Here is a 7,118-nt window from a genome sequence, read left to right as displayed (position 1 = left end):
AGATGTGATATTTTCAGGTCTTTTCACAATGGCGGAACCTTCAATACCCCTATCACGAGGACATGCATATGATGCACCAGTGCGAGAATATCGAAAACCTGCCAACTCGGCATACGGATAAGCACGAATGACGTCTGCCACCACACCGTAATTCCTGCATGTGACACAATTAGTGGCCACTACTAAACACGTGTTCCGCTTCCTGAACATATTTTCGGACAAGTTCCCGAAAACTAACTTGCACGAGGAGGTTGATGAAGCCATGGCGAGAGTCCACGTCTTGATGTGATAATCCTTCAAGAGATAATGAGCTACCCGAGCTCCCTGCCTTTATCACAATCACCGATTACAAACCAGTTGTGACGAAGCATCAAGTCTCTCTCCCTCCCAGCCATGATTCACACACACACGAATAAACAAGTCTTATGCACCCGGATTCCCTCACGCCAAAGGTCATCCACACAGATCGGTGTGATCTACATCTTTGGAATACAATACTTCAACGAAACACCGTATGTCACACCTGATTATTACTTTCTGACTGAACACCATAAATACAGCCGACAAGGGAAATTGACGTTATTCCATGCCCAAAGTTTATAAGAGTAAGTGCATCAAGTATTTCTCTTGACCGGAACGTCATTCCCCGTCACTATTCAGTAAGTAGCATATAAAACAGTTTCCATTTACTCGAACATATAGTAAATATTAAAAACAGCAATAAGATTCATCTGTATACGGAATAGATATTCATATGAAATAATGTACCCGTTGAAAGAAACAGAATATATAAAACAGTCATTATTTCTCTCTTTCAGATATGGGAAATAACTCCAGTAGCGAACTGTCAGCTGACGAAGTAGCCACTCAGGTCAGACACCATTACTACTATGGTGCTGGAGCCCCAACACATTTATTAGGAAGGTGAAAACAGGTCATGACCATGAAGCAGGAGCAGAAGAAGAAGTAGCAGGAGATGCAACAACCCCGCTGACAGCCCACAGCAGTGCAACCCCCACCAACTCCGCCACCACCCACTACTGAAGGAAACGAGCAACCCGGTGAAGGTATGTAAAACCGATGTGTTATATATTTATTTAATAACAGTTCTTGATTCCATAGAAACACGCACTCTTTTTCTCCGTTTTCCTGTTTTTGATTTCAAATGGATTGTGGGCATAGTAAAAAACACGTATATGATTATTCATAAGGATTTATTGACCACATAAAAGACAGTGTACAAATTCAATACACTAATCACCGTCAGACTGTCTCAGCACACATCCCAATATAACGTCCACGTGTATCCTTATGATAAGGCGAATATTCCGAAAAGCGTTTAAGAGGAAACGACTAAGACGTCTTAGCATTTTATCACCGACGTTCACGGGTGAATGATTCTCACAGCTCATCCTGAAATAAGTAAAAAATAGTTATGTGATTCACGGTGTATGATACATATATAGAATATATCCTTAACAGAATGTAAATGGGGTAATATAAAAATCAAAGAAAAATATGCATTTACCTTAGTTGTTTAAGATGCGGAGACATTCCTTGTATGTAATAGCACGTTTGACCCCCGACCTCCAATGTGAACATTTAAACTTTTTCAAATATTTAAAATAATATCCCGTTATCCATTTATCATTGCCTCTCAAACGAGTGAATGAGAATACATTTTGTATTAAGGATAATACTGTTTTCACACCTCGGTGACTCACGCAATGAACAAAAAAACTAACGTAAAGACCGCATTTGTACGATTTATCGGGTTGTATTTGTTTTATTAGTCGATAGAGGCTATATTTGGGATGTGCATATATAAATTTAGAGAAGTCATTCGAATAAACTTTAGGATTTATACCGTAACTATCAAAAAGAAGATTATATTTCTAGGTGATTTTTCCACGTAAAAACATACCCAATGACCGACAATATTAATATCAGTAGACGAAGATAATGTATTAGATATAAAAACTAAAGGTTTGATTCTATTTTCTGGCAATGTCAATAATCCTACTTCATCCGAAGCGAACACACCTAAATATTTAACCCGGTCACCGAGTGAACCTTTTAAACTTATTTCAATTTCTTTTGTATCCATTCTATTTAACCCCTAACATCACACTGAATAACTCTATCCGCATCCACCGTTAAAATACCCTTGGTATCCCCGAAAAGTAAAATAATGCAAAGGGTTAGGTGTAGCCGTACCCAGCCTGATCGATATTCGCAGGTTTGCCGAAATTTCCACTGGCATGGAATCTTCAACATCTTCCACCACAAAATTAAAGCAGTAAATAGCTCTACCATTTTTAAAACTATCATAAGTGATCAGATTATCACCGCCACCCCTATACTTTTCTGCGTCTCGTGATATAATTGCATGATGGTATTAGGGAAACTGCATTGAATATTATATACAGTATTCCCATTAACGGTAATATGTATATTATTTAAATCGAAAGATTGAAAATATAGGCTATTGGCTGCGTAATCACCTGAAAATGTTTCCATATCAATCATGGCCAATGTGATTTTTTCAGGTATACAACTGTTAAAAGGTTGATCAATTAAAATCGAATTTTCATTTTGCCCAATAACGTATGTCTTGTATAAAGTCTTATCAAATATATATTGTATAGGATTAACTGCTATCGCCTCATTTAAAGCCGACATTGCGTTATAATGTGGGGTAACTCTATCGATCCATAATTTAACCTTTTCTATATTTATCACATTTAAATGTCCGTCTGTGTGGGCACCCATAACCCAGTTATTATTTGCTAATTCGAGCCTAAGCCTCAAGTCAATCGAATCCAGTAAATACATGTCTATAGTCGCTATATCCAAAAGAAGTGGAAAATATGTATGCACGCCCCGCGTTTTAATGTCGCCCATAACTTTCGTCTCCCACCTGCTGGTTTGACCGAAGGTATTGGCAGTAAATTGTCGAGTTACCCCGTGTGTTACATGATAGTCATCATATAAAAATCCCGCCCGACCGGTGGTAGGTAATGCCGAGGGCTTTATCATTTTCAGCATTTTGATATATGATTGATAGTTAAATACAGGACAGGATTCCACCAACTTTTCATTCAAGAAAACAGAAGCGGATTTAAATAATGTATTACTTAGACCATTAACGACAGACACGTGATCATCATCTGCTAATTGCGCGCCGGCCCTATCTATTGTGATATATAATTCTAAAGCTATACTTGACAAATCTAAGAAAGAACCTGCCACCCCATTAATGCGAAATTCTATATATTTATCAGTTAGAATTTGATTTACGGAAATATTGCAAGGTGTAAAATCCAGTCTTTCCTTTGAATTAATTGAAGTTTCAATAATTCTCCGTCTATTAACATTCGGGAACAATTCAGATATACCCGCAATATACGATGAAACAGGAACTTGATTACCAGTTCCGGGTATGTTAGGAACTACGCTAGCCATATTTTGTGTTGATATAATTTGAGATGAAGGGTAGAACGAGTGCGTACCCGCCGAATGTCAATTGATGAATGAGTTACAAAAGATCGTACACGTCCTTATTATATGTACTTCTAGATTTAACGCGTGTATCCTTCCTCTTCCTACGTTTTTCTTTCCTCCCACACTCGACCGTCTAACTAAACGTTTCACCGTTTTCCTCCGTCTCGTTCTTCTTCTTCTCCTTCCAGTACCGCTTAAAATTCGTTGTCCAGTAGTTTTGAGGGCTCTTATACCATTTCGTTTTAAGGATTCTTTTAAAGGTAAACCGTTGTTTACCATATCAGATAACACAGATCTACCGAATTCATTAACTGAAGGTTTCGCGGCATTAAATAGAAAAGGAAGTACTTTACGTGCAATACCACTTATAGTAGAAAAATACCACTTCCCCTCCTGCGACCGGGATAGAAAACGGAAATATCCTCAAACCCCGCCCCTCTCCTTAATAAAGGGTCTGATAAAAATAGTTTTTAAATTCCGCCTCTGAAGGAGGCGCGAATAACACTCTCATTTTACTGTTTATACTATTCCCAAACAATTTAAGTGGAGCTTGATTCACACGTTCTAGTTGACTCGAGGGTGTTACGATCACGAATAAGGAATGCCAAGGGTGAACATCGAATTATATACGTACCTATTCATCTAATTTTCCTCTAGGTTTTATACGGAGCAGGCAAGTAACGCTTGAGTCTTTAGCGAAATGTAAAAGGTGTCCATTTTGATCCGTGATAAGAATAGAAATCTGATCCAAGATGTTCGTGTTCAACAATTTGTAGACTGTATTATGTATTCCTTTTCCTCTACCACTTGCTAAAGTAAAACAGTCCAATATATTGACTAGTCTCCCACCAAAAATCGTCGGTTGAACTATATCCGTATACACATATATATAATCTACCCCACAATTATCAGGTAGAGAATCAGGGAAACGTGTTCATTCAATTCACGCCCACCATATATTTCATAACCAGTATTAATATGAAAACCTAATAATTTCGCGGCTTTTCCACTAAATTTTACGTATATACTTTTAACGTCCCCCGGTCTCAGTTTCTCTCTCTTGATACGTGGCATAGTAATTCTCCTTAAATCTTCATCCCAATGAAATATACCGTTACTATTAAAATAATTTATGAAATTATCACCGTAATAAACTTTCAAATAATCATGCACGTCCTTATTAAGAGCTCTCACGAGTCTTTTCATATCCCCGCTAACATCGCTATTCTCGGTCTGTACAAATATGTATGCCTATCACGTTTATGACGCTCTGTAATAAATTCGAGAGTGAATAAATCATCTTTGGATAATATAGCGTAATAACTCCCCGGGAACATGATCGAAGCTAAACCTACTTCATATTCAACCCCATTAGGTAATAATATAGGTGTAGGTAATCTATTGGCAAATTTCGAAGGTGTATTTTTGGTATACGTGTCTAAACAGCCGAGACTGCTCAAATATATGGTGTGTTCACCAGCCATGTCAGTTAAATACTACGATGGGTATATGTCACGAATGGTATTTATAAGAAAAGTTCGATAGCGTTTTATCTAGGTCTTATATGCAGACTGCATGATACAACCCCATTTTCAGTAAACATTATTTCTTCACCGTTCTGATCCGAGACATCGATGGTAATGTAATCCAATACGTCAATGGTATTTAAAGGTTTATAAATGGCATTATGCGGACCTTTACCACATGCACATCCTAACGTGAAACAGTCTAAGAGATTAACCATTTTATCACCCAAGATGGTAGGTTGAACGATACCCGAATACAGGTAAACGTATTCAACGCCTTGATGGAATATATTTCTACCGCGGTGAGGTCTCAACGCACCCGAACTGTATATTAAATACCTGACTTTTTCATTGAAACCAAACATATTAGCTGCTTTAGCACTGAGTTTAATCGTAATTGAATCAATCATGTCAACTTTGGCCACTCCTGCATCGACATGTGGAATGCTCATTACCTTCGTGTCATCATTCCATGAGAATAAACCGTCCCTGCGGATAGCTCCGCGAATATGCTCACCGTAAAATCCAGATAATTGTTCAATAATTTCCGTATTAAACGCTCTAGTCATGACATTCATATCACCACCCAACAAACCCGAAATGGACTTATAAATATAAGTATAAACGCGTTTCCCAACTGACTCGTTATAGATCACGTTAAATTGAATAGTAAAATCAATGTCTTCTGGTTTAATAGCGTAATATAATTTCGGGAGAATGACTCCCACTAGGCCCACTTCATATTCCACTTCTTTCGGTAATGATATTGGGGCAGCTAACCTATTGTAAATTTACACGCCCGGTTTTCTGGAAATGTACTTATACATGCTTTGCTATTCACGTATATGATGTGATCGCTACACATGTTGAATGTAGACTGTATGACTAACAATGGGCATCGGGTTTATAAATAATATGTGTACATAAAAACCTCCACGTTCATGTTATACATAAAAACCTCCACGTTCATGATATGTCATGCAGTATTCATGAATTTGTTATCTCACAGATTGCCACGTCATTAAAGAAGATGTCCAAGCCTCTAGCCGCCATGATGAATCATCCTCACCACACTCCGATCCAGGTAAAATATTATTATTATTATTATATTATCATTGTTGTTTTTGCAGTTATTATTATTATTATTATTATTATTTATTATTATTATTATTATTATTATTATAATACACGTTCACTCCGGTGCTAATTAACACGATCTTTACAGATCCCTTCGCTGAAGACTTCCCATTAGATGAAGATTTGTTGGGGAGTAATAATAATGAAGCGTCACGCATTGGTGGAGGGGATCTGCACTCGCGAGGGAAAGAACGGAGGGTAACAAGGTAGTGAGTACCATTCATTATGCGGCTGCGGTAGGGTCACACATTGACGTGGCAATGAAGCTAAGTAGTAGCATAGCCCGATTACGCGAAGATGTGCTCAGTAACTTCCTTGAAAGAGGTATTCGCTCGGCTATGCTCTACTTGTGTGTTATTATCACCAGTGTGAGGATGCTAGGCGACATGAATGAAAAAATGCTTTTTATTTATGTACCCCGCCTATCCTCACTACGATTGACTCGATCTATGACTCCCTGGAGGAGGCTATTGAGTTTATAGCTAATAACTTGGAAGAAAGACTCAACCGTACTGAGGGTTCGGGTTGGTGTATGACCTCGCTGGACAGGGTTGAACTTCATATCACGCGGCGTGAGTTAGTGAATATTAATAACTTCAAGGCGTATCCCAAGGGAGTCCGTGGTAGTGATCAGGTTATCAATATTCAGTCCGGGTACAACTGTGTTATTACAGCATTAGAAGCTTACGTTGTACTCCGGGATAACCCTCCCCACGTATTAACAACCTCCCTCGTGTCTTAATGAGGAGGATGGGAGAGGGCAATTTAATATCAAACACTCGCCAGATATGCCGTTGACCCATGACTCTTTCAAAACATTAGAAAAAGGGAATAACCTCAACATATATCTGTATAAATTATGTGAATTAGGCATGGGGAAACAGCGGAAAAAACATTGGACGGTACATCTGGCGAGGAAAGGTGGTAACCCCAAAGCCGTCATTTGGTCAC

General features: G+C 38.3%; 2 long non-coding RNA genes across 2 annotated transcripts; one reads left to right on the top strand and one right to left on the bottom strand.

Annotated features, from left to right (window-relative positions):
- The first annotated feature begins 987 nt into the window (after positions 1 to 987).
- Positions 988 to 6,333, top strand: LOC136840533 (uncharacterized). The gene is made up of 3 exons (XR_010853636.1): positions 988 to 1,067; positions 6,040 to 6,114; positions 6,256 to 6,333. It is a non-coding gene; the product is annotated as an uncharacterized lncRNA (long non-coding RNA).
- Positions 1,198 to 2,179, bottom strand: LOC136840532 (uncharacterized). The gene is made up of 2 exons (XR_010853635.1): positions 1,529 to 2,179; positions 1,198 to 1,413 (listed from the first exon to the last, which is right to left on the bottom strand). It is a non-coding gene; the product is annotated as an uncharacterized lncRNA (long non-coding RNA).
- Positions 6,334 to 7,118: the final 785 nt, after the last annotated feature.

Source organism: Macrobrachium rosenbergii, chromosome 7 (assembly GCF_040412425.1).
Source record: "Macrobrachium rosenbergii isolate ZJJX-2024 chromosome 7, ASM4041242v1, whole genome shotgun sequence".
NCBI classification, from domain to species: domain Eukaryota; kingdom Metazoa; phylum Arthropoda; class Malacostraca; order Decapoda; family Palaemonidae; genus Macrobrachium; species Macrobrachium rosenbergii.
This window is presented reverse-complemented; position numbering and strand designations above follow the sequence as displayed.